We start from the raw sequence: 7,614 nt of genomic DNA, 5'->3' as shown, positions 1-7,614 counted from the left end.
TATCTTTTCTTGTATTTGCTATCCTTTATGTGTAACTTAAGATTGTTTAGATAGGTTTCTTATAACTTATCTTTCCRCAGACAATCTTGTAAAATCTGTATTGATCTTCTTTATCAATATATATTTTAAATTTGAAAATTGTGTTTGTATTCATCCCCCCCCCTCCTTCTACAAACTGTTTAGTATTCTTGTAGACCCTTTGGGACCAACAATATATGCCCCATTCTTGGGCCAGGTAGCTCTCAGATTGAACATATAATGGTGAACACTCCTGAGGATCCATTTGCCACCCCCAACGTAGTTGATCCCACTGAAGGTTCTTAGGGAATGTAGTGTTCATTCTATGCCCATGAACAATTTTTAATTCTGTGTTTATTTTATGTTTATTTTTCTTGTCCATGACGACATTTGTTTCACTTCTTTTTGTCTTGAATGCATGAAGTTGCTACTACTTAAGTGGTAGTTTTTTACTACCAACTATTTTTGTTTGAATGTTGTTTAATATTACCAAACTCAAGTGCCAACACTTTCGAGTCTCAAAACTAAATGACCCACTTCTTAAATATTCGGACCCTCAACTTGTCACTTTAAAATGAAATAGGTCTCCTTTGCTATACATTTAACCTAAACACATGCCTTTTATACCCTTTAGCTTATTTGTTCTGCTATATTAGTCACAATGAGGACATTCTGAACTTTTAGTTTGGGGGTAAGTTATGGTTAATATATGTGTGCAAAAAACCAGAAAACCTTGAGTGATCACTTGAAAAACATTAGTGTCACTCCAATATATATATATATATATATATATGTGTGTGTGTGTGTGTGTGTGTGTGTGTGTGTGAATCCAGAAAACATAGAGTGCCCAATCTAGAATCATTAGAGTGCCCACTACAAAAATATTGTTGTATCCAAATAAACATAAAGTGTTCATAATTGGAACTTTTGTACCCTTATTTAGAAGTCAAGAGTGTCCATTTCTCAAAAAATTGTTGAAAATGTCTCAAAAATCCAAAATAAAAAAGTATGGGATGACCTAAGTTCCAAGAAAGTTTGGAGGAAATGTATTACAAAGCAATGGGAAAAGTCTTTCAAAGCCACAAAGATATCATAAACTAACCAAAGTGCTATAGATCAAATATTGACAAGTAAAAGGTTAGTCATGAAGTTTTTGAATGTGGCAATTTAGCTTATGATCTGGAGGTCATTTTGGTGAAGTCTAGGTCCATTTATCCATAAAGATCTGGTAAGATCCTTCAAGCTTGTTGTGACTTGACCTATCAAAAGAGAGTGCCCACTCCACATAGTACAATGACCACTATTTTGATTAAGTACCAAACATGAAATATGGGGAAACTTTGTACATATGTCTCATTCTTAAAATTAAATGTTCTTTATCAATGTTGTTTCACCAAACCAATCACTTATTTGTTTCCTCAATTGAAACTTATAAAAAGGAAGTTCATTAGAACAAAATGTCTTGATTGTCCAGTCCGTGTGGAAGGACATAATTTCGGTTCTTACCAACTTTATTACTTGAAGTGATGATCCTAGTGACCAGTGTACACTTGCATTTTGCATTGTTAACTATTTGCTAGCCCATGTGCTTACACTTGTTTTACACGTACTAGTAGGGGTAGTTAATGGTGGTAGAATTGGATGGGTTGGTGGTTGGGGTGGCAAAGTGAATAGGGGTAAGTGGGTGAGTCAGGGGTGGTAGGGTGGTGGGGTGCAGGGGATGGGCGATGGTTGGATGGAGAGAGTGTGGTGGTTGTTAAGTGGAGGGGGTAAGGCAATCGTTGGGTGTTGAAGTAGTGGTTGGGTGGACGGGGAAGGTGGGGTTGATTGTTGGCACGGGGCGGAATGTTATCCTTGGGGTGGTGTTGGGTGGTGATGGGATTAAGGTGGTGGATGATAAAGTGAGGTGTGGTAGGGTAAGGTGGAATGGTTGGTGAGTGGTGTTGAATTAGGAAGTGGTGGACATGGTTAAAGGTAATGGCGGGTGATGGTGGTGCACATGGTTAGGGGTAGTGGCGGGTGATGGTAATGGAATTGGATGGGGTTGATTGGTGGGTGGGGGTGGGATGGTGGGCAGGGGTGGATGTAGGGTGGTGGAGGGTAGTGGGTGGGTGGGGTGATTGATGATCAGGATTTTGATAGGGTTGGTGGTATGGTAGGTGAAGGTGGAAAGGGGTTGGATAGGGTGGTGGTGATTAGGGGTGATGTCGAGTGAGGGTGGTGGTGGTGCACATGATTAGGGTTGTGAGTAAGGGTGGTTTATGGTGGTGAAATTGGATAGCGTTGGTGGTTGGGGTGGACAGGGTTGGTGGGTAAGGTGGGTGGGCGGTAGGGGGTGGGTTGGTGGTTGGGTGGAGGGGTGGGGTGGTAGTGTTGTGGGTGGTGGACAGTGGTGCTTAGTGGTTGTGTGAGTAGGGTAGGAGTAGGGTGGCTTTGATAGGGATGTTCGGTGTTAGGAGTAGGGTTGGGGTGGAGGTGGGGTGGGTTAGGGTTGGGTAGGGGTTGATGATTGGACGTGGCAATGGAGTGGTAAGATCATGTGAAACTACTATTTTAAGTAAAAGATGAAGATTTGTACGATGGAGATCTAATAGCTAGGAGGTGGTCTTATAGGTCTAATGGAAAAGGGGTGGTCTCACGTGAACACAAGCATATATATATATATATATATATATATATATATAGGGAAGGGTTCAAACGAGAACCCTTGTGATTTACGAGAACGCGAGAACAACCTATTAACCCCATATTGTGATAACAATTAAAATTAAAAGATTTTTGAAATTAAAATATAAATTTAACAAGATTCAAAAGAAATTGAGATTCAAAAGGGTAATAATGGAAATCAATATCATAAAATCTTAAACACGATCACATTATAATCCTCAAAATTAGAGTGATTATCCTTATTTTTATTAGGTATCGATTAAAAAGTTGATTTCAAGGATTAGTTTATCACACATATCACAATGATTACTGGTGAAATCGATTAAACGATTTTGTGTGATATGGGTGTGATAATCATGTGATATCAATATCACTCGATTTGATCATGGTTTAGATGGGTTAGGTTAGACATTATCACAACGATTTCGGATGGTTTTGATAGGTTAGGATTAGACAATCACATTTATCACAACGATTACGGGAGAAATACACTAAACGATTTGGTGTGATATGGGTGTGATAATCATGTGATATCACTATCATAACAACGCACTTGATTTGATCATGGTTTTGATTGGTTAGGGTTCGACAATCGCACATTTATCACAACGATTTTGGATGGTTTTGATAGGTTAGGATTAGACAATCACACATTTATCAGAATGATTACGAGCGAAATCCACTAAATGGTTTGGTATGAAATGGGTGTGATAATCATGTGATATTACTATTATAACACCACTTGCACACTCAATTTGATCATGATTTCGATCGGTTAGGGTTAGACAATCACACATTTATCACAACGATTACTCATGGTTTCGATAGGTTATGGTTACACTCTATTGATCATGGTTTCGATGGGTTATGGTTACACAATCACACAATTATCACAAGGGAAGAGAAGAAAGTGGAAACGAACGTGCTGGAAAAAATGGATAATTATAATTAATTAAAATAAAATAAAAATCATAAAAATTACTTAATTACATTACTACCATTATTAATTTATTTATATTTAATATAAGTTAATTTATTAATTAAAAAAGTTTGAGGTAATTAGATTGTTCTTGCGTTATCTAGTCAAGATTTGCGGTATTGACTGTGAAGCATCAGATAATTCCTCGAATGGTATTCGGAAGATAGAAGGATAGTTTCGTAACTTTTACAAATATATGACAAAACAAGTGCATATGTGAACTCATGTAATTCACAAATGAACTATATGTTCACATGTGAACCCGTCTAATTCATATATGAACTAATTAATTGATTCATGTATGAACGCATGTGATTCACCTATGAACTAATTAACATATAAACTATGGTTCACATATACACTTATGGATTCACATATGCACTTGTTTGTCGCCTATTTTTAAAAGTTACAAAACTATCCCTCTATTTTTCTTTTGACCAGTAAAAATCGCAATTCTTAATCAATCTTGACCGTATGATTAGATCACTTCTTTACTTCTCAAATATTTACCACTTCTCAAATGAACCTCTCCTTATATATATATGTGTGTGTGTGTGTGTGTGTGTGCGCGCGCGCACATGCGTGCGTGCGTGCGTGCGTGTTTGTGTCTCTGTATATTTCATCATATTAAACAATTTCATTAAACTGAGTAATGAAATTGACGGTTTGTAGCTAGGTTTGCATTTGATCTCCTTTTTATATATAGGGGTTGGTTCTTTTGTTAACTCAGTAATATATATTAACTATGTGAACCAATCTTAATCCTTAATCCTTGAAATCTATGGATTAAATCATGACATATTTGTAATAAATTAGAATTTGAACAAAAATAAACATTGATGAACATTCTAGAATCATGGGTATTTGTGGAAAAAATCATGGCATATGAACACCTATGAAAAAACTTATTGAACACCTATGATATTATATGGTTATGAACGCAATCTTATAAACACATTATGGTTATGAACACATTCTTATGAACACATATGAACATCATTAAATACCATAAAAGTAACTTACACATAAAAATTATCTATTTGACTTTCATCGTTAAAACAAAATTTTGAAGTAACATCTACTAAAAAATGAATCTTATTGGTCGAAGAAGTTGACAAAGTTAACACCATATTCTTGGTTAACAAAATATTTTACTCATATATGTGTGTGTATGTATATATATGTGGATTAAATCCAAGAAATAGCAACGTATTTTTTGATATTTTTTTCTTTTATAGGATTATATTTCCATTTTTTTATTTTAGCATTGTATTTTTAAATTATTTCTTAATAGGGCATTGTACTTTAAAAATTCTTATAGTATTGAGTCAAGAGTTACCTTTTAAACCGGCAATCCTTTTAGTTTTTTTGACTTATGTGGCATAATTTGTATAGATGGAAAATGTGTTCTAGTCCTTGTACTTAAATATAGAGTAGATTACATATTTCGTCCCTATGCTTATATAGAAATTATGGATTTGATTTCCCAAATGAAATTTTTACATGTATCATCACTGTGATTTCCTTTTTATGATGAATTAGGTCACCGTCTCTAACTAAGTTATCTTGAACTCCGTCAAGTTAGGGTCATTTTGGTCATTTTATACTACTTTTATTTTTTAAGAACAAACAAATCTATACAAATTAAATTACAACTTATATATTATTTATACTTATGTATATATACATATGTATACACACATAAGAAATCTCCCCAAGAACACCGACCTTTCCCGTCTTCGACCCCCTCGTCCACTCCGGTGAAACCTCATTTCCTCCCAAACCCAGCTCCATCAACCAAATCGAAGAAAACAACGACAAAGGACAATCCAATTTTTAACATCATCGTATTTATGTTTCTGGTTTTCAAAATCAAGAACCTCCATAGACTGAACCCGACAAATATAGAAGTACACAGTAACAAAAAAAAAGTAAAAATACAATACTATAATAAAAAAATTTATAAAAATAAGTTACTATTTCACGTATTTACCCCATACTTTCATGAATTTATGCAAAACATACAACATATGTTAATTTTAAATTAAATACATATTTTATATTCCCTTTGATATAGTTGGAAATAATACATACATGCCGACTACAAGCTTTGCCCATATATTGCGGTTCTGGAAAACACGTAGGCAGTGGTACAAAAGCGTGAACCAACAAGAAAATTAACCTTTTGCTGATAAGTCGTTGTTTGTAATAATTTATGTCTTAATTTGTTTTTAATTACTTTTGGCATGCAGGTCTGATTGGATTCATCAGATCCAATTAAAGACCTAATAATGAACATAATTAAAAAGTATTTTGCAAAATTCCTGCCGACAACCTTTTGACACTTTGGTTTATTTGCCATCTTTCCACCCATTTTACACCATTATTCAATTACTTCCATTCAGCTTTTTGTGTTACTATTCATTTTTTTTTTATGTATATTTAAAATACATTTTTATCGTAGTCAGATATGACAAAGTAATCATGATCCTGTAGTCGAATATTTAAAAGACAATCTTGAACTACAAAAAACGTTCCTTTTTGTTCTTGCCAAAAAATCTTACATTTGTTTTGTAAAGGAACAAGTGAATGATATGTATTTCTATCGATCTCAAACAAAAAAGAACTTAATGAGTTGAGCTTAATTTATAACATCAATGTTCGACTTGGCTCATTTGAAAACTCGATTAAGTTTTTCGATTTTAGTTTGGTCGAGCTTATGCATTCGAGCATACATTTTTTCGAGACAAACATGCTCATATGTTCATAAATCATGTAATAAAAATATAGAAATTCTCTAGCTCGAGGTAATAAATAAGTTAATCGATCGTGAGTTCGATCCTATAAACTAGCATCAAGCCGAACTCGATAATTTAAAAAATATTGGAGCTAGAGCTCGAACCCTACTTTAAAATTTTATTTGAACTCGAATCAGGTACCATATTTTCGAACGGAGCTCGAATTACCTACTATTCAACGAAAGTTTACACCCATTTTTTTATTTCTTCTGCAACCAAATACCATGTACAATAATGGAGGCAAAGATCCAAAAGATGGTTTTATACAACAATAAAATTTTCATTTTCATTATACTTGTTCTATGATTAAGGATATATAGTCATTTCAAATGTTAGAATCAATGATTAAGGATATATAATTTTCATTTATAAGTTACTTCAATGTACTGAATGAGATGTTACAAAAAAAAATTGTTTGTTTTTAGGGATGATAATTATATCATCATTTTCAATATTCTCAATAATTATGTTCAAATTAATTTGAATGATGGACGATCAAAATGAACACAGTACCATTCAACATATTGATTCGAATGGTTTCTTCATTTCTCGTGTTTCGAATGATATGTTCGTTAGTGAACCCAATTTACATGATATTCATTAGTGAACCTGGTTCACATGATGTTCATGCATGAACTAGAAACATTAACACAAATAATCGGTCAAATGTTCATTAGTGAACAATTATCATAACTACCGATTTTTGTTATTTATCTTATAAATGTTCAATAATGAACTAATAAATCGTATCTGATTGATTTCATTCGGTTTTTTTGATCCTTTCTCTCAGTGATTTGATGATAATCTCTTTTACCTTTCATGTTGTATTTATGTTTCTGTATTTTCAGTTCCAGCGATCATCACTGAGTATGTTCAGTGGTCGCTGAAGAACTTGCATTGTAAATACATCAGAGACAGCAATAATTCAAGAAGACAACACTCACACCAAAGAACCTTCAACAAATGTCGAAGACTGAAACTGAAGATTAGAGACTGGCAAGTACGTGATCTGAAGCGGTATTCAGTGATTACAAGCCTGTCTACATATGTGTGAAGACTGTTCTAGCTTCAGCGAATGATGATGAGACCTCCAGGTCATTCCAGCATTCAACGATCAAAGGAAGCTTGCTTAGCATGATTGTTGTTGTCTTG

This window comes from Cynara cardunculus (assembly GCF_001531365.2).
Source record: "Cynara cardunculus var. scolymus isolate 2C chromosome LG 2, CcrdV1, whole genome shotgun sequence".
In the NCBI taxonomy this organism is placed as follows: domain Eukaryota; kingdom Viridiplantae; phylum Streptophyta; class Magnoliopsida; order Asterales; family Asteraceae; genus Cynara; species Cynara cardunculus.
Note: the sequence above shows the minus strand (reverse complement) of the source record.